Source organism: Cibotium barometz, chromosome 50 (assembly GCF_041138505.1).
Source record: "Cibotium barometz isolate CiBa-2024 chromosome 50, ASM4113850v1, whole genome shotgun sequence".
NCBI lineage: Eukaryota > Viridiplantae > Streptophyta > Polypodiopsida > Cyatheales > Cibotiaceae > Cibotium > Cibotium barometz.
The window spans coordinates 34,356,173-34,369,200 of NC_141095.1; the positions used below are offsets into that span (position 1 = coordinate 34,356,173).

Here is a 13,028-nt window from a genome sequence, read left to right on the forward strand (position 1 = left end):
AAGAAGATTGAGAATATAATAAGAAGAAGTAGCACGAGAAGGAAAAGTAGCCAAGAGTCTACTTTGGCCAAGAAGAACAAACTCTTACATATAGTAGAGTTAGTTTATTTTGATTGGAGCCCTATGTACTTTTGCCTTTTAAAGAATTAACATCATAGTTCATTGCAGTCAAACGAAATGGGTCCAAATGCCCTCCGATCCTCCGCCACCCCGGTCGGTAGAAGAAGGGTGTATAAAAGGAGAGATTAGCACCTTGTATTTCCTCGCCTTGACATAGCCGTCGCCATAGATGCCCACCGAGCTAGCTAGCTATGGACAGCAGCATGTCCGGCAGCGAGAAGGAACACTCCTTAACGTCGACATGCTGCCTAGTCCTACTAGAAGGCTACATGGGTGATGGGAGAAGCAAAGGAAGCTCGGGCAAGGTGGTTGTGGCACTGTGAGCCTGGCTGACCGTTTGCGGTTAAGAGCGTTCTGTGCGACAGCGGCTGGCGGCAGGATGGCAGCGCGGAGGCTGACTTGGACAACGAGATGGAAGTGCTGTCCGCACGTGCTCAAGTACCTGGGCAGTGACACAGACGTGGACGAGTAGGTGGAGCAGTGAGGCTACTCTTTTTGGAGTACATGGACGTTGACAGCCTGTAAGACGCCGTGGATCGGGAGGTCAAACATACAAGTAATTTTTGGGAAGGTGGAGTGCCAAACATACAAGTAATTTTTGGGAAGAAAAATCAATATTAATGTGGAGATAAGCATGAAGGAGAGCATTATGCACTGAAGGATAGAAGGAGAAGAAGAATGAGAAGAAGAAGAGTAATAAGAAGTAGAAGAAGAAGGAAAAGTAGGCAAAGTCTACTTGAACCAAGAAGAAGAAGAAGAATGAGAAGAAGGAGAGTAAGAAGAAGAAGAAGAAGAAGTAGTAGTAGAAGTACATCCACATCGGAAGCCACTGCCCAGTCTAGTTTCACCCCATTAAACGACATCCAATCTTTCCTCCAGCAAGAGTCATCATAGGCAGTAGTAGGTACCTAGACTTTTTGAATCTCTACCAATATCTCTCCAGCCAGTTGTTTCTCTTTTTGGGAGAAGATCAAAGTCAAAGCTCCTTCCATCGAGCAAGAGCCCAATCCCATTAGATAACCAAATTCCTTAGGCCTTTGTTGTTCAGTATTTTTGTGAGCGTAGTGGCCAGAAGAACCAAATTAGGGTGGTTAAAATAAAAGGACCACCAAATTCCAAGGTTGAGAAGGAGTTTCCTGTGGCCCCAGGGCATTCCAGAGAATTGATTCCAGCACATCCTTCTATTTTCCACATAAGAAGTTGCAAAAGGGAGAGTTGGCTATCTTGAGAGGGGCAAAAGAGAGGAGCTTATTTCTCCAGTTCAGGCCCAACCATCTACCTTTGTGAAGAACAACTGAATCTTCTACCACTTCCTTAAGCATTATAGACTAGAATTCTTCTTGTAGGAGGAATTTAGGTAAGAGAAGGGCAATTCTAGCTAGGGCATGGATGGGGAGATGAAGTATACCTGAGCCACCTTCCAGTTTAGGCATGTAAAACTTGTTCCAAGCAAGCCAGGCTACCACTCTTCTATTGCTACTTTTGTTCCAAGCAACAATAGAAGAGTAACAGCCCACAAGCTAGTGGAAAGTTAGTAAGATGGAAAGAAGTTAGTGGAGTACTAGTGATTAAGTATCCAGGCAAGTCTGATGGGTTCTTATGAGTTTGCTTTTTATTATGTGCCCAATAGTACTCTCTTAAGAAAAATAATGCCCTTGTGGGTTGGACATCCTCATTAGAGGAGTCAGAGTACTTGAATGAGTAGACTAGCATGTAATACTTAATAACCAGTATCCCAGTGGTAGGTGGTATGATTAAAGAGGAGTTAGTAAAACAATGGGGTTAGTAAGCAAGTGGCGAGAGAGGAATTTCGGAGGGACAAGGAGACAACACACATGGAGACTGTTTGCGCTCCGAGATGCTCTATGTCGATGGTGATGTTTATGAAGCTCTAGCATCTTTGTCAAGACACCATGATGGGTATCTTAGCTCCCGTGGGTGTTGAGTCATCAATTTGTGGTGTTCTCTCTTTTTCTATGTATGCTTTGTCTTCTTCTATTATTGGAAATCTGGAGGCTCGAATTTAAGGTGGAGTCTATATCCAAGTTGTGCACTCAGATATGTGACACATATACCATGTTTATATAGGGAACCCAGTCGAGGGGCAGGGTGGAGCTTTGTGGATGAGGCTCCATGGGTTGAAAGGGTTGGGTGAATTGAGTTTTGGAGTACCCATGGGTTGGGTGTGGGCTGTTAAATTTGCAACAATGTGATGAGCTATGGTAGATCAAATGCTAGAATCAACATCATGAACAAAGAGATTAGACAATAATTAAGACATAATTAGTGAGCAATTAGCTCATAGCTTAATGTAGGCATGGGTAATAAAAACCAACCAATTCTCATTAGGCCAATGCCTCAATTTATAGGGTTTACATCCAAGCATCTAATCCCATTGATTTCTCCTTGATTCACTCCACCTCTTTTGCTCCACCTCTCCCAGAATATCTCCATACCTCCTAAATCTCCTCATGCCACCCTTTATTCTCTCCCAGTAGAGATACTTCTCACCTTTTCACAAGTTCTCTCACATTTACAGATTCTCTTTTACGGCCTCTTGCTAAGGGCTCGTTCCCCCACACACCCTATTCACTTGTATATTTCAACACCTCCCCTCAAGTGAATACTCCTAGCACACCTAGACCCTATACCATGTTTCCCTCTTACTTGATAGTGTGCAAGTGCCTAGCACACCTCTCCTCAAGTGAATAATCCTAGCACACCTGGACCCTATACTAAGTTTCCTTCTTACTTGATAGTCTGCGACCAGTGCCTCAAGTCACTAAACTCATAGTCCTTGACACACTCTCTCTCTATGTGTCCAAGGCTACTACAAGTGCCCGTGACCTTGACTAAAGTGCTCACACATACATCTACCACATGGCCTACATCATCGGTGGCTTAGAGGTGGTTTTACTCTATTGGGGCAGGTTACATTGGGTTGTGGGGTTTCTCTCTCTCTCTCTCTCTCAGAGATTTTCACATGGCTTCTCACTTCTTGGAGCCTCACATCTTCTCTTGTCTTCAGTCTTCTTGTCATGGTAGCTTCTTTTCATGCATCCATATCTTCCTTCAATGCTTGCTCTAGCTCTTCTTCTCGGTGTTGATCCTCCTCTTGGAAAGAGATGTTCTTCTTCTTTCATGGTTGGGGCCATGAGCTTGATCGTTAATTCTTACTCCATGTGAGCAACATGTTTTAATGTATTGTTGTTGACAGTTCTTTTGGGCTTTTAATGTTTATCTTGTGTCATTATGCAATGCAAACCCAAATCTATGCGGGAGGTCTTGTCTCTTGCCTTATTCTGAACAAGGCCAGTGTTTGATCCCATTTTTATGACGATGTAATCACCCATGTGTGCCCAATACATAATGCATATAGCATTCATTCTTATGCACATTCCCAAATGCAACTCTGGCTGTGAATAATCTTGAATTTGAGTGTGATTTGTAGGCATTAACCAAGGGATAAATGCAAGATGATGATTACCGCAAATTTATCAGCATAATTTTACCAAAAATTATATTAAATCAAGGGTAACAAATCTGTACGGAATGGTTGGAGTATCAAACCATCTCTGAATTTTAATATAAAGTTATAGGGGTCTGTATCAGATACCTAATGGTTAATTTGAACCCTCAATTGTACCCAAATATAGTGATTAGTACTAATTAATCATTGATTAGCAAACTAATCCTCTATTTTATGTGTAAAAAACAGAGTATACACGGGGAGTCCAGATCTGAGGCCTTAGAATTCAAATGAACTCAAATCCTTTCAAGACCATAAATAGCAATTAGTCTAGTAGAGGATTAAGCCAAGAAACACAAGATCTGACCGAACATTGAATGCTTAATCTCTATTTTACCAAAGTCACCTGCAGATTTGATGAAGAGCCTCAAATCAAAATCTGTCTTCACCAGCTTGTAGAGCATCTTGAAAACCCCTAGGGCTAAGAGGAATCACAGCCATTGCATCTGTGGAAGAAAAGATCTCCAATTTCTTCAGAAAAAGATATGCTGGAAAAATCACGATTTTCTCTTGCTTGCGCCGGCGGTTTGATGAATTTCTTGAATGGGCTAGAGCAGGCCAATGGATATGGCTATGTGTGGCTAAGAGCTTTTTCCCTAATGTTTCTCCTAGTGGGAGATCAAGCCCCTCCACTGGCTAGGGGTGCAGAGACTACTTGAAAAAGAGGTAAAAAAATCTAATAATCTACTAATCCTAATTAGCCAAGTGATTAGCAAGATAATGGGCTCATAAAATTGATGGATTCTAGGCTAGGCTCTGATACCATGTTAAATTTGTAGCAATGTGATGAGCTATGGTGGATCAAATGCTAGAATCAACATCATTAATAAAGAGATTAGATGATAATTAAGATGTGATTAGTGAGAAATTAACTGATAGCTTAATGTAGGCATGGGTAATCCAAAACCAGCCAATTCTTATTAGGCCAATGCCTCAATTTATAGGGTTTACATCCAAGCATCTAATCCCATTGATTTCTCCTTGATTCACTCCACCTCTTTTGCTTGATTCTCTCCACCTCTCCCAAAATATCTCCACACCTCCTAAATCTCCTCATGCTACCCTTTATTCTTTCCCAGTAGATAATTCTCACCTTTTCACAGGTTCTCTCACATTACAAATTCCCTTTTACAGCCTCTTGCCAAGGGCTTGTTCCCGCACACACCCTATTCACTTTATTTCAAGTTTGAAGGATTTTGTCGAGGGGGAGGGAACTTGCTTGCCCGTTGGTCACCAAACCATCTTGGTCGATTAGAAAACTACTAGCATGGTGGGTGTGGTTTGGGCAAACTGTTGATGGGTATGCCTTGGGAGCCAAATAATGGAATTGCCATCATGGAAGCCTTGGGATTCTAAGAGACATTTAGACACCCAATGTTGTCGAGTGATTAAGGTCCCTGGTTGGCAAGGCTTCCAACCTTTTTGTTGACGAGGCTTTGAGCTATGAGGTGGTTGTCAACGTGGAGGAGAGGCTTTTTATTGTGTCTTGGGGAGCCACAGGTGTGTGTTTCCTTCATGGAAGTCTTGTGCATTGAGCACATTGGTAGGCACCCAACATTGTTGGCTTCGCTTGGGGTTGTCGAACCCATGGTTGTGGGACCTTTTGTCGCAGCTTCTTGGGGAGTTATGGTGGATAAGTACAAGTAGCATGCTTGGGGAGCCATAGGCAAGTGATGCCTTCATAGTAGCCTTGTGCTCGTAGCAGGTGGTCGGGGACTACTAGCCAACATTGCAGCTTTATCTTAGGTTTGGTGGTTGTTAGCTTAGTTGGCTTTTTTTGCTTGGGTTCTAGAGATGTTTGTATGGAGATCCATAGTTTTGTGTAGCCATCGTAGAATCCTTGAGCGTGGCAAGAAGATTATTGGGCACCTACCATTGAGTGTCATGATAAAGATATGAGGTTAGGGTGCTTCCAGTGTGGGTGGTTGAGGTTGTAGAGTTGAGGGTCAATGTCGACGATGAGGTTTGATTTTCATTGGTGGATGGTGTTGACAGTGGCCGATCAACTGGCTTTGGTGAGGCATAGGGTGGGGGAATAGGGGAGACTGCCGGGGATGAAGAGTGTTATGTGCACATTATATGTGCATATACTAGCAGGTTAACCCACGCTAGGCATGTGAGCATGGGAGCATGGGAACATGATCTAGTGGAGTAAGCGTTAGGTCTAACATTGGGTTAAGGTTAGGCATGTGAGCATGGGAGCATGGGAACATGATCTAGTGGAGTAAGGGTTAGGTCTAACATTGGGTTAAGGTTAGGGTCACACATAAAAATGGAGAGTCAAGAGTCACTTGAGTGTTCTAACATTGGGTTAAGGTTAGGGTCATGCAACCAAGGGTCACATATAAAAATGGAGAGTCAAGAGTCACTTGAGTGTTCTCCTATATATATTATAGGGGCATGGGGCACTCTCAAGGGATATTCTCTTGTGTAGAGAATTGTATCTACTCTCTTGCCATTTCATGCGAGATCTATGTGTTGCTGGATTGACATCATATCTCCTGGTGGTATAGGACACCAAGGTTAGGTATGTGGTACTTCATTGTATTGATGTGTACACCCTTGGGCTCGGGGGTGGTCGGATGGATGAGTATATACCTAGTTTATGCATGTTATGCTACATAGTGATTAGCTAGAGAGATGTTTAGGCTTTTAACAAGGAGGGGGCATGAGGTGGAAGGGCAATCAAGGGTGAGGGTGTGTGGATGATTTCCTCTTGGGGACATAAGAGAACAATGGCTTTTTTGCCGTTGATTTCCATGGTGGCCATTTCTTCGCACCAATTGATTTGGCAGTGAGTGGCATCAATCCACTCTTTTCTAATGATAATCTGGCCTTGGAGTGCACCTGCATCTATGACATGAAATCTGCACTCCAACTAGTTATTTCTAATAGACAGTGTATAAAAGGAGAGACTAGCACCTTGTCTTTCCTCGCTTCGTCATAGCCGTCGCCATAGATACCCACCCAGCTAGCTAGCTTTGGACAGCAGCATGTCACAAGGAACACTCCTTAACGCCGACATGTTGCGAGCCTAGTCCTACCAGAAGGCTACATGGGTGGTGGGAGAAGCAAAGGAAGCTCGGGCAAGGTGGTGGTGGCATCGTGAGCCTGGCGTTGGACACCACGTCCGGCTGCCCATTTGCGTTTCAGAGCGTTCTGTGCGATAGCGGCCGGCGGCAGGACGGCAGCGCGGAGGCTGACTTGGACAACGAGCTCGCAGTGCTGCAAAGGGTGCAGGGCTGTCCGCACGCGCTCAAGTAACTGGGCAGTGACACAGACGTGGACGAGTATGGTCGGGCAGTGAGGCTGCTCTTTTTGGAGTACATGGACGGTGGCAGCCTGCAAGACGCCGTGGATCGGGGGTCAAGAAGAAGAACAAGAGCGGTCTGTCAGAGGGCAGCGTTAGATTATTTGCCCGTGCCATCCTCAAGGGTTTGGTGGAGCTCCATCAGCGTGGCCTTGTGCACTGCGGTATCAAGTGTGCTAAAGTCCTTCTGCGCCGCCGCCGACGATCCCATCCGGAGCTTGTACAGCAAGCCAAGAACCACCTCTCCCCGGAAACGCAAGAGAATGAGTTCGAGGTGAAGCTAGGGGACTTCGGTATCAGCAGAGAGTACGACCCCTCGTGTCTTAGCGGCGGCGTATGTGGGCAATACAAGAGAAAAGGTACACTATCCCACATGGCGCCAGAGGTGGTGCAAGGTCGGGGTCCTTGCCCGGCGTCGGATGTGTGGAGCCTGGGCTGTACTGTGGCAGAGATGCTGCAGGGAAGCGCACCCTGGGGTTCCGGTGAGCAGGCCCTCTTGCGGCAGGCCATGGCGGAGCCGCCACATCTACCCCGTAATCTCTCCAAGCCATGCAAAGACTTCTTGCAACACTGCCTGGTGAGGGAGCCAAGCGCACGCTGGACCCCACACCAACTTCTACAGCATCCCTTCCTCCGACCCCATCATCACGGCGTCATCAATCTGCGTGCCCTTACTGCAGCCCTCAAGAAGTCGGTGGGCCACCTCGGCCGCCGTCACCACCACGACGCTCGCCACGACGACCAGGCAGACCATTCAGAGCAACGCAGCTGGATCGCCAAGTTCTTGAATCAGCACCACCACCTAGCTCTCACCCGCGCTGCAGCAACGTCGTCCCACCGGCTTCACGTAGTTGTAGTTTTCCAAACTGAGATAAATTCCTTTTTCTATTTTCTGCCTCATTTTCTTAACATGGTTTGTTTTTTTTTGGGGGTATTATGCTATGCCACCCCCCAAACCTCATTATAGATTTTTTTAAATGGATGATCACTAGGTCCGCTAGGCAAGCAGGTGAAACACCAACAGGGACTCCAGGAGCGGGTTAAGGGAACTTGGGGTGATTGGCTGCTGGGGAGACTGACTCAAGAGGGGAGGGGCTATTAATTTAGTATTTTGTATTATTAGATATTGTTGTCTTTTGGGGGATTTGGAACTCCAAGAATCTGTTGATATTTAAAAAGGGTTTAGTCAGGTTCAAGATGTGTCCAAAACTCCTGTATAAGCGTGTCCATAATTGTGGGTCTGTATATCATTCTCTCTTTCGCTTGTTTAGAGAGCTGCTAGTGTTGAGGTCCCTTAGGTGACCCAATGTTGCAGAGTATAATCCTCTCCAAATGCCACCTTTATAAAATTATAATAACATAAGAAAGTATATGCAAGGTTAAGTATTTTCTTTCAATATTCTGATGCTGATATCACAATTTTTCTGGATGTTGATATCGATGTTTTTTTGATGCTTTTTTTTATGTGTATATACCAATACATATTGATGTTTTTTCTGACACTTTTATTGATGTGCATACAAATACATATTTTTAGCACTTATATAGACTCCATAATTTTTAGTCAAGGTTCATATCTATCTCCCTACAACCATTGGTAAATTATGCTTTGGAATTTGATGAACCGCGTGTAGTGTGAATAGAGCTCTGATGCATTAAGATCTCTAATAAAGTCAACATCAAAGACTAAGCGCATGGTAAGGTGGACCCCTTTCTATCCTTTTAATTAATTATTATCAACACTCACAAATCACTCAATATTTTGATATTATGAATTATGTATCGATGTTCTTTAAAGAGTCTTTAGATTTTATATATAAAATGTGTAAGATCTTCCCTTATCTCGTAATACAATTGAAACATTACTTTCTAAGGTGTAATTTCTAGTGAGAGAATGTGAATTTTAAATAAGGTGTGCATTTTAATGAGAGATTTGGAATTTGAGTAATAAAGAAATTAAAAAATAAAATTTATGATTAATGGACAAGTTTCCATGTGCATAAATTAATAAGGGGTTTCCCATGTGCACATGTGCAACCCCTTTGGAGTTAGAAAGAGAGAGAATTAATATTAGAAAATTTTCAAAAATAAATGAATGAGTTATTTACAGAAAAAAATAATAATAAAGGGCATTCATAAGATTTGCTAGGGTGTGTGAGCATTAGTCTTGGCAAAAAATTGAAATACAAAAGAATGCACATTTTAATTAAATTAAGGTGAATCTAAATTCTAAGGTTGGAAGGTGGAGTGCAAAACATACAAGTAATTTTTGGGAAGAAAAATCAATATTAATGTGGAGATAAGCATGAAGGAGAGCATTATGCACTGAAGGATAGAAGGAGAAGAAGAATGAGATGAAGGAGAGTAAAAAGAAGTAGAAGAAGAAGGAAAAGTAAGCAGAGTCTACTATTGAACCAAGAAGAAGAAGAAGAATGCGAAGAAGAAGAAGAGTAACAAGAGGCAGAGTCTACTCTTGAACCAAGAAGAAGAAGAAGAATGCGAAGAAGGAGAGTAAGAAGAAGAAGAAGAAGAAGAAGAAGAAGTAGGAAAAGGAGGCAGAGTCTACTTTAGCCAAGAAGAACAAACTCTTGGTATGCATCCCTATGTACTTTTCTCTTTTAAAGAATTAACATTATAGTCATAGCTTATGATACAATCAAACTTAAAGATGTCTTAAACAAATTGAATGTAATTTTTAATTATCCATTAAAATATGATATAAGTCTTAGTGCATTTTTTTAAATTTCCTTTTCAGATAGGGTCCTAAGTGTAGCATATGGGTGCAAAGAATTCCAACCTACTTCTACACACACCCCTCCCCCTATGTACCACAAGGGACACCACCCTTCCAAATATTGGCCACTTTTCAAGGCAATGGTGACGAGCCGTGTAAGTGAGTTGCTTAGTTGATTGGAGTGAACCCCTGCATAGTTATTAGTTACTTGGCATCACAATAGGGTTATAATCTTTTACTTCTATGAAAGCCACCATCCCTGATCTAGAGCATCAAGCTTGAGAGGTAAGCATAGTACACTTCTCTCATCACATGATTGTCGATGAAGAGGTGGAAACACCTAAGCAATGTAGCAATGGTGTAGGATGCCACCTGCACACGAACACAGAGTCGGTAGGGTATTGCCAACAACAGGATTTTAACTCAAAACCTATTTAATGGGCACTTCAGCTTCATTGAAGTTTCCCTTTACACATGAGTTATAGAATTAAGAACTTCAAATGAGATTTGGGTATGACGATATAAAGTCATGATTGAGATGGATTAAGTTAGGTATTTTTGATTGAGAAAATAAAGTGGGGAGAAAGAGTTAAGTATATTCTATTTTAAAGAAAGGAGAGGAAAAGGGGCAGATTGACATGCCTTCAATATACAAGGAGAAAACTCAAAAATACATGTTTTGATTGAATGCTTATCACATCAAAAATTACAGCACCAACGCCCAGGGCTCAACATAGTAACTAACAAGCTTGTGTAACTTTAGCATGGAGAGCAAAACTTTTCCCCATGCCGCAAACGAAACCATGTACAAAAACGAGGTCGGTAGGAGGGTGTTTAAAAGGAGAGACTAGCACTCGCTTCGTCATTGTCGTCGCCATAGATACCCACGCAGCTAGCTCGCTATGGACAGCAGCATGTCCAGCAGCGAGAAGCAACGCTCCTTAACACCAACACCAACATGCTGCGAGCGTAGTCATATTAGACCGCTCGGGCAAAGGCGGGAGAAGCAAAGGAAGCTCGGGCAAGGCGGTTGTGGCATCGTGAGCCTGGCATTGGATAGCACGTCCGGCTGCGCTTTTACGGTTAAGAGCGTTCTTTGCGACGACAGCGGCTGGCGGCAGGATGGCAGCGCGGAGGCTGACTTCGACAACGAGCTGCAAAGGGTGCAGGGCTGTCCGCACACGCTCAAGTACCTGGGCAGTGACACAGACGTGGACGAGTATGGTCGGGCAGTGAGGCTGCTCTTTTTGGAGTACATGGACGGTGGCAGCCTGCAAGACGCCGTGGATCACGAGGTCAAGAAGAAGAACAAGAGGGGTCTGTCAGGGCAGCGTTAGATTATTTGCCCATGCCATCGTTGAGTGCAGCGTTAGATTATTTGACCGTGGCCTTGTGCACTGCGATATCAAGTGCGCTAACGTCCTTCTGCGCCGCCGCCGACGATCCCAAGCCGGGAATCACCTCCCGGAAATTCAAGATGATGAGTTTGAGGTCAACAAGCTAGGGGACTTCGGGTGTATGTTTTGGATGTCAAATGGCAAATGAACGTGGTGGAAAAAGGGCCTAATGCAATGATAAAACGCCATGCAAGTGGCTATGTAACTATTGACTCTACAAAGTTTTGGCAAACAAAGAAAGATAGGCTCGTATTGCCACAACAATGTGAGCAGGTATGCATTTTTTTACTAATGTGTTTCATGTACATATATATCTAAGCTCGCATACCTCTTGACTTTTGATATGCTATTTAATTACTGCAGTATGTGTATTTGAGTAGGTTATCTATCTGCCAATGGTGCATGACATTAAATGGTGGTACGGGATGTAACAAGCCGCAATGAAGATGATGTCGAACATGCCAATGAAGATATTGTGATCGATGATCAAGAAATAAGAGATGATTATGATAATGAGGATGAGCGTGCCATTTCTCATGATCATGAGAATGACCCTACCATTGAGGATGATGGTGATGTTGAAGAGGATGATCAGGACATCGATACCATTATCAATGGACAGAATATTGATAGTGGAATAAATTAAATCGTAACCTTACAAATTGATCAAATGGATATTGATGTTGATCGTTTAGCAAGGATGGATCTTATTGAAGATGAGATCGAACCCTAACCAATCCATCACTGTATCGTTCTAAATTGATGACATTTCTATTGTATATGTTGTCTTTTAATTATCTCATGATTTATTTTTGAATATATTTCATTGTTGTAAATGCATGTAGTGGGATTGTGTAATGATATATACTGTAATGTACTATGAGATGGTTTAAAGAAAATAGTTTTTAATTTTGTAAAGGAATTTAGTTTTTCTTAATAAAGTGTGTATTGATGCGTGTATAATTGCGTGTATATACACACGATTATACATGCGTTTTTGAAACCAGTATACACGCGAATTTAGATGCCAATATACACGCGCTGGTAGACGCGTTACTTAAAGCTCACTCCACACGAATTTAGATGCCAATATACACGCGCCTGATACTATTCAAATACATGTGCGACCATACACACGCCCGTAACTTATCACGTGTATGGAACGCGTGTATGGAACGCGTGTATGGCAGCAGTGTCTTGTAGTGTTTATTTGGGAAGAGGATAGGTGAGACATGCTATGTAATGTGCTAAACTGCAATGTAAATAACCTAGTCTAGGTTCTGGCCCTGGGCCTCTTTGAACTAGTTTGTAAAGAACTTTTACTTCCAAAAAAAAAACAATCACAAATACTAGTTTTTTTGCTCTCTACATTTCCTAGATTTTTTGGATTTAAAGATATTTGTTACTATTTTTATGCTTAAGAACTCTACAAAAAAGAACCACCAACCAATACTAGTACCTCAGTACATCTTTCCATCCCTTTTATGCATAGTTGTTGCTAATATCCGTTGCTATTAGACGTGTCTCTTATAGTGAGAGCTCTATGCATGAACTCTTGATGCATAAGAGATCTAGTGTATAAGAACTTACAAAATATGTATAAGCGATCTTATGCATAGAAATGTAGAGTAAATAAATGAAGATGGGAAGGTAGCTTTTACCAAAAAATGTGCGATAGCAAGATCATGTCGAAGAAGAGGCTTGGTTGAAAGCTTTTGTAAGAGCCTGCAAATAAGTAGAAATTATTAGTTGAAATGAAAATACGAAGAAGGCAAACAAAAAGAGGAGAATTAGACGGCAACGTGACATGAAGCCAATGGGACGACTTTTCGGTGTGGCGCAGGTGGGGCCTCGCTGGTGGTGCTGATTCATGATCTTGGCGATCGAGCTGCGCTGCTTTGAATGGTCTACATGGTCGTCGTAGTGGTGGTAGTGGCC

The 13,028-nt window shown here is 42.8% G+C and overlaps 1 pseudogene; it reads left to right on the forward strand.

Annotated features, from left to right (window-relative positions):
- Positions 1-311: 311 nt before the first annotated feature.
- Positions 312-9,726, forward strand: LOC147610049 (mitogen-activated protein kinase kinase kinase 20-like; annotated as a pseudogene).
- Positions 9,727-13,028: the final 3,302 nt, after the last annotated feature.